An 8,221-nucleotide genomic window follows, 5' to 3' on the forward strand; every position below is an offset into this window, starting at 1 on the left:
CTCTGATTTTATCGGTCCATTACATATGAATTCCAAACCACTTTATCCGGATATGACTGGATGAAACCAGAAATATCCAGTTGTGTTTTGGCTAACTTAAACCGAAATATGGTGAAAGACTGTGTGTTTTGTTTTCTGGATATTATCGATGGACTTTATTGTTTTGAATGTTTTTATCAGGGAACTTTTAATTTTGTACCGTAGAAACACTAATTGGTTCATCATGGGGACACCAGTTCTACACATTCCTATTTTCTAGGGAGAATGCTAGAGGAACTGCGGGAAACAAACATGAAATTTCTGTTTGTATAGATGGCATTTTATGCACTTGTCTAACGAAAATACTTTGCTATTCTCCAAAACCCTTTCTACTGTGATTTTCTCGGTCCATTGCATCTGAATTCCACACCACTTTGTCTGGATATTACTGGATGAAACCGGAAATATCTGGTTTTGTTTTGGCTAACTCAATCCCAGATATTGCTACAGCCTCTGTGTTTGTGCATACCTGATATTATCCACAGACTTTATTGTTTTGAATGTTTTTATCATGGAACATTTAATTTTGTACCGTTGAAACACTAATTGTTTCCACATGGAGACACCAGCTCTACACATTCGTATTTTTAGGGAGAAAGCTAAAGGAACTGCGTCAAACAAACATGATATTTTGTTTGTCTAGATGACATTTTATGCACTTGCCTAATGAAAAGACTTTGCTTTACTCCAAAACCATTTTTACTCTGATTTTATCCGTCCATTGCATACGAATTCCAAACCACTTTGTCCGGATATGACTGGATGAAACAGGAAATATCCGGTTGTGTTTTGGCTAACTCCATGCGAAATACTGTGAAAGACTGTGTGTTTGTGTTTTCTGGATATTATCGATGGACTTTATTGTTTGAATGTTTTTATCAGGGAACATTTAGTTTTGTACCGTAGAAACACTAATTGTTTCCACATGGAGGTACCAGCTCTACACATTCGTATTTTCTAGGGAGAAAGCTAGAGGAACTGCGGCAAACAAACATGATATTTCTGTTTGTATACATGACATTTTATGCACTTGCCTAACGAAAAGACTTTGCTTTTCTCCAACCCATTTTTACTCTGATTTTCTCGGCCATTGAAGGAATTCCACACCACTTTGTCCGGATATGACTGGAAGAAACCAGAAATATCCGGTTGTGTTTTGGCTGACTCAATCCGAAATATTGTGAAAGCCTCTGTGTTTGTGTTTTCTGGATATTATCAATGGACTCTATTGTTTTGAATGTTTTTATCAGGGAACATTTACACACAAACAATTAGAGTTTCCAAGCACAAAATTAAATGTTCCCTGATAAAAAAACATTCACAACAATAAATTCCGTGGATAATATCAGGAATACACAAACACAGTTGGCTGTAGCAATATCTGGGATTGAGTTAAGAAAAACTCAACCAGATATTTCTGGTTTCATCCAGTCATATCCGGACAAAGTGGTGTGGAATTCGTATGCAATGGACCGAGAAAATCACAGTACAAATGATTTTGCAGAAAGCAAAGTCTTTTTGTTAGGCAAGTGCATAAAATGTCATCTATACAAAAAAAAATGTCATGTTTGTTTGCCGCATTTCCTCTAGCTTTCTCCCTGGAAAATACGAATATGTAGAGCAGGTGTCTCCATGTGGACCAATTAGTGTTTCCAAGAACAAAATTAAATGTTCACTGATAAAAAACATTCAAAACAATAAAGTCCATTGATAGTATCCAGAAAACACTAACACAGAAACTTTCACAATATTTCGCATTGAGTTAGCAAAAAAAAAACCCCGGATATTTCCGGTTTCATCCAGTCATATCCGGACAAAGTGGTGTGGAATTCGTATGCAATGGACTGAGAAAATCACAGTAATAATGGTTTCGGAGAAAAATAAAGTCTTTTCATTAGGCAAGTGCATTACATGTCATTGATATAAACAGAAATATCATGTTTGTTTGCCGCAGTTCCTCTAGCTTTCTCCCTAGAAAATACGAATGTGTAGAGCTGTTGTCTCCTTGTGGAACCAATTACTGTATTCAAGCTCAAAATTAAATGTTCCCTGATAAAAAACGTTCAAAACAATAAAGTCCATTGATAGTATCCAGAAAAAAGCAAACAGGCTGTAGCAATATCTCTTATTGTGTTAACAAAAACAAAACCGGATATTTCTGGTTTCATCCAGTCATATCCGGACAAAGTGGTGTGGAATTCATATGCTATGGACCGAGAAAATCACAGTACAAATGGTTTTGGAGAAAAGCAAAGTCTTTTCGTTAGGCATGTGCATAAAATGTCATCTATACAAACAGAAATATCATGTTTGTTTGCCGCAGTTTCTCTAGCTTTCTCCCTAGAAAATAGGAATGTGTAGAGCTGGTGTTCCCATGATGAACCAATTAGTGTTTCAACGGTACAAAATTAAATGTTCCCTGACAAAAAAACATTGAAAACAATAAAGTCCATTGATAATATCCGAAAAACATCAACACAGAGGCTGTAGCAATATCTTGTATTGAGTTAGCCAAAACAAAACTGGATATTTCCGGTTTCATCCAGTCATATCCAGCCAAACTGGTGTGGAGTTTTTATGCAGTGTACGGAGAAAATCACACTAAAAAGGATTTTGGAGAAAAGCAAAGTCTTTTCGTTAGGCAAGTGCATAAAATGTCATCTATACAAACAGAAATGTCATGTTTGTTTGCCGCAGTTCCTCTAGCTTTCTCCCTAGAAAATTCGAATGTGTAGAGCTGGTGTCTCCATGTGGAAACATTTAGTGTTTCGCAGCACAAAATTAAATGTTCCCTAATAAAAAACATTCAAAATAATAGAGTCCATCTATAATATCCAGAAAACACAAACACAGGAACTTTCACAATATGTCGCATTGAGTTAGCCAAAGAACAACTGGATATTTTTGGTTTCATCCAGTCATATCCGGACAAAGTGGTGTGGAATTCATATGCAATGGACCGAGAAAATCACAGTACAAGTGATTTTGGAGAAAAGCAAAGTCTTTTCGTTAGGCAAGTGCATAAAATGTCATCTATACAAACAGAAATATCATGTTTGTTTGTCGCAGTTCCTCTAGCTTACTCCCTAGAAAATACGAATATGTAGAGCTGGTGTATCCATGTGGAACCAATTACTGTATCCAAGCTCAAAATTAAATGTTCCTTGATAAAAAAACATTCAAAACAATAAAGTCCATAGATGGTATCCAGTAAAAAACAAACAGAGAGGCTGTAGCAATATCTGGGATTGAGTTAGCCAAAACAAAACCGGATATTTCTAGTTTCATCTAGTCATATCCGGACAAACTGGTTTGGAATTCGTATGCAATGGACCGAGAAAATCAGAGTAAACATGTTTTTGGAGAAAATCAAAGTCTTTTCGTTAGGAAAGTGCATGAAATGTCATCTATGCAAATAGAGATATCATGTTTGTTTGCCGCAGTTCCTCTAGCATTCTCCCTAGAAAATATGAATGTGTAGAGCTGGTATTGCCATGTGGAATCAATTCGGGTTTCCAAGCACAAAATTAAATGTTCCCTGAAAAAAAATTCAAAAAAATTAAGTCCGTGGATAATATCAGGAATACACAAACACAGAGGCTGTAGCAATATCTGGGATTGAGTTAGCCAAAACACAACCGAATATTTCCGATTTCATCCAATCATATCCAGACAAACTGGTGTGGAATTCGTATGCGATGTACCGATAAATCACAGAAAAATGGTTTTGGAGAAAAGCAAAGTCTTTTCGTTTGGCAAGTGCATAAAATGTCATCTATACAAACCGAAATATCATGTTTGTTTGCCGCAGTTCCTCTAGCTTTCTCCCTAGAAAATAGGAATTTGTAGAGCTGGTGTCTCCATGTGGAGTCAATTAGTGTATCCAAGAACAAAATTAAATGTTCCCTGATAAAAAACATTTAAAACAATAAAGTCTGTGGATAATATCAGGAATACACAAACACAGAGGCTGTAGCAATATCTGGGATTGAGTTAGCCAAAACACAACCGGATATTTCCGGTTACATCCAGTCATAGCCGGACAAACTGGTGTGGAATTCGTATGCAATGGACCGAGAAAATCACAATAAAAATGGTTTTGGAGAAAAGCAAAGTCTTTTCGTTAGGCAAGTGCATAAAATGTCATCTATACAAACAGAAATATCATGTGCGTTTCCCGTAGTTCCTCTAGCTTTCTCCTTAGAAAATACGAATGTGTATAGCTGGTGCCCCATGATGAACCAATTAGTGTTTCTACGGTACAAAATTAAATGTTCCCTGATAAAAACATTAGAAACAATAAAGTCCATTGATAATATCTAGAAAACACAAACACAGAGAGTGTAGCAATATTTCCGATTGAGTTAGCCAAAACACAACTGGATATTTTTGGTTCCATCCAGTCATATCCGGACAAACTGTTGTATAATTCGTATGTAATGGACTGATAAATCACAGAAAAATGTTTTTGGAGAACAGCAAAGTCTTTTCGATGGCAAGTGCAACAAATGTCATCGATACAAATAGAAATATCATGTGTGTTTGCCGCAGTTCCTCTAGCTTTCTCCATAGAAAATAGAATATGTAGAGCTGGTGTCTCCATGTGAAACCAATTAGTGTTTCAAAGCATAAAATTAAATGTTCCCAGATAAAAAAAAAATTCAAAACTATAAAGTCTGTGGATATTATCAGGAATACACAAACACAGAGGCGGTAACAATATCTGGGGTTGAGTTAGCCAAAAGAAAACCGCATATTCCCGGTTTCATCCAGTCATATCCGGATAAACTGGTTTGAAATCGAATGCAATGGACCGACAAAATCACAGTGAAAATGGTTTTGGGAAAAGCAAAGTCTTTTCGTTAGGCAAGTGCATAAAATGTCATCTATACAAACAGAAATATCATGTGTGTTTTCCTCAGTTCCTCTGGCTTTCTCCCTAGAAAATATGAATGTGTAGAGCTGGTGTCTCCATGTGGAACCAATTAGTGTTTCCAAGAACAAAATTAAATGTTCCCTGATAAAAACATTGAAAACAATAAAGTCCATCGGTAATATCCAGAAAATACAAACACAGAGGCTATCACTATATTTCGGATTGAGTCAGCCAAAAGACAACCGGATATTTCTGGTTTCATCCAGTCATATCCGGACAAAGTCATGTGGAATTCGTATGCAATGGACCGAGAAAATCACAGTAAAAATGGTTTTGGAGAAAAGCAAAGTCTTTTCGTTTCCAAAGTGCATCAAATGTCATCGATGCAAACAGAAATATCATGTGTGTTTCCCGCAGTTCCCCTAGCTTTCTCCCTAGAAAATAAAAATGTACAGAGCTGGTGTCCCCATGATGAACCAATTAGTGTTTCAACTGTACAAAATTAAATGTTCCCTGATAAAAATATTCAAGACAATAAAGTCCATCGATAATATCCAGAGAACACAAACACAGAGGGTGTAGCAATATTTCGGATTGAGTTAGCCAAAACAAAACCAGATATTTCCGGTTTCATCCAGTCATATCCAGACAAACTTGTGTGGAATTCATATGAAGTGTACCGAGAAAATCAAAGAAAAATCGTTTTGGAGAAAAGCAAAGTCTTTTCGTTAGGCAAGTGCATAAAATGTCATCTATACAAACAGAAATATCATGTTTCTTTGCCGCAGTTCCTCTAGCTTCCTCCCTAGAAATTTCGAATGTGTACAGCTGGTGTCCCCATGATTATCCCATTAGTGTTTCTACGGTGGAAAATTAAATGTTCCCTGATAAAAACATTCAAAACAATAAAGTCCATCGATAATATCCAGAAAACACAAAAACAAAGTCTTTCACAATAATTCGGATTGAGTTAGCCAAAATACAACTGGATATTTCCGGTTTCATTCAGTCATATCCGGAGAAACAGGTGTATAATTCGTATGCAATGGACCGAGAAAATCACAGTAAAAATTTTTTTGGAGAAGAGAAAGTCTTTTCATTAGGCAAGTGCATAAAATGTCATCTATACAAACAGAAATATCATGTTTGTTTGCCACAGTTCCTCTAGATTTCTCCCTAGAAAATACGAATACGTAAAGCTGGTGTCTCCATGTGGAACCAATTACTGTATCCAAGCTTAAAATAAAATGTTACCCGATAAAAACTTTCAAAAAAATAAAGTCGGTTGAATATCCAGAAAACACAATACAGAGGCTGCAGCAATATCTCGGATTGAGTTAGCCAAAACAAAACCGGATATTTCCGGTTTCATCCAGTTATATCCGGATAAACTGCTGTTTAGTTCGTATGGAATGGACAGAGAACATCACAGTAAAAATGGTTTTGGAGAATAGCAATGTCTTTTCGTTAGGCAAGTGCATAAAATCTCATAGATACAAACAGAAATATCATGTTTGTTTGCCGCAATTCCTCTAGCTTTCTCCCTAGAAAATACGAATGTGTAGAGCTTGTGTCTCCGTGTGGAACCAATTAGTGATTCCAAGCACAAAATAAATGTTCCCTGATAAAAAACATTCAAAACAATATAGTCTGTGCATAATATCAGGAATGCACAAACACAGAGGCTGTAGAAATATCTGCGATTGGAGGACCCTTATGGGGGAGAGGGACAAGAAACTAGGCCTGGGCAGATATCAGGGGCTTCCTTAGAGGTTAGATGTTCCCCAGGGTCCAGCGGGCACGTTCTCTGGGAAGGAAAAAGTCTATCCCCTTTAGAGAACCTCTAGGCATGCCCAGAGCAGAGCTGCCACTCCCCCTTCGGAGAGTCTCAGTACTCTCCTCAGCATTCTCCTCAGCTGGTTCCCTCAGCACTCTCCTCAGCATTCTCTTCAGCTGGTTCCCTCAGCACTCTCCTCAGCATTCTCCTCAGCTGGTTCCCTCAGCACTCTCCTCAGCACTTTCCGGTATGCTAATTGTCCCTCCGAACCGGCCAATCCCATATGCTAATTTGTTGACTATATAACCTGTGTGAAACTGCCGCTCAGGGCTCCTCACCGCCTTAGGTGGGGGCCCGTTTGCGCAAACGTACAATAAATACCTCATGCTTTTTGCATCAACTGGTCTGGAGTCTGGATTTTTGGGCGTCCTCTCGAGCAAGTGGGCATCTCTACAACTGAGAGGTCCAACATTTTGGCGCCCAACGTGGGGCTCGAGGTCGCCCTCAGACCCATTCTCTGCAGGACCAGTTGGAGGTATAATTAAGTGTTTTCTGTTTGTTGTTCTTCGTCTTGAGTATTCTGACTGGAGTATTCTGACTGGCCAGTACCTGACCTGACTCTGTGGGACCAGTGGGGGAGGCAGGCGTGCCCAGCAACCCCTGGTCCGTTCCCCGGAGGACGCTCCGGGTTATGAGGGGAAACCCTCGGTCCGTTCCCCCGGAAGACGCTCCCGGGGTGGTCTGGAGGTGGGTCGGAGACCAAGTCTCCCTCCTTCCTGGGGAGGGCTGGTCAGGCAGCCGCTCCCAAAACTAGCGCAATAGCGTTTGATTTGTCTTAGCCATGTGGTTTGTCTTGCTTATTGTATATGTCTGTGCATTGGCTGTTCTTTTTGTTTGGGTTGAAATCCTTGCACACATGGGTCAACAAATAACCACCCCTTTAAGTCTCACTCTAGATCACTGGAAGGACGTTCGAGAACGCGCGCGCCACCTCTCAGTGGAGATTAAAAGGAAACAATGGGCAAAATTCTGTTCCTCAGAGTGGCCGGCCTTCGAGGTCGGCTGGCCAAGGAACGGCACTTTTAACCTTGATATTATTTTACAGATTAAGGCGCGAGTCTTTCAGCCAGGATCCAATGGACACCCTGATCAGGTGCCCTACATTACTACGTGGGAGGATCTTTCACGTAATCCCCCTCCCTGGATAGAACCCTTCTCCTTCCCGACGGAGCCCATACGGACCCCGTTACCCCCTCCTCCTATCCCGGTTGTGCCAACCTCCTCCCTATACCCTCTGAAGGAGATTCGAGATCCAAAACCTGACAAGCCACCGGTTCTTCCGGCTGATCAGGACTTTCTGCTCTTTGACTCTCCCCCACCCTATCTTCCCGGCCAGCCTGCTCCCCCGCAGGGACTCCCACAACAACCAGAGCGGGATGTGCAACCTTCTGCACCATCCCCTGATTCCACGAGGGCAGGGGAAGAAGTTTCAGCGCCTTCCCCGCCCTCCAGCCGCCTGCGCCTCCGTC

This window comes from Lepus europaeus, unplaced genomic scaffold, assembly GCF_033115175.1.
Source record: "Lepus europaeus isolate LE1 unplaced genomic scaffold, mLepTim1.pri SCAFFOLD_60, whole genome shotgun sequence".
Lineage (NCBI taxonomy): Eukaryota > Metazoa > Chordata > Mammalia > Lagomorpha > Leporidae > Lepus > Lepus europaeus.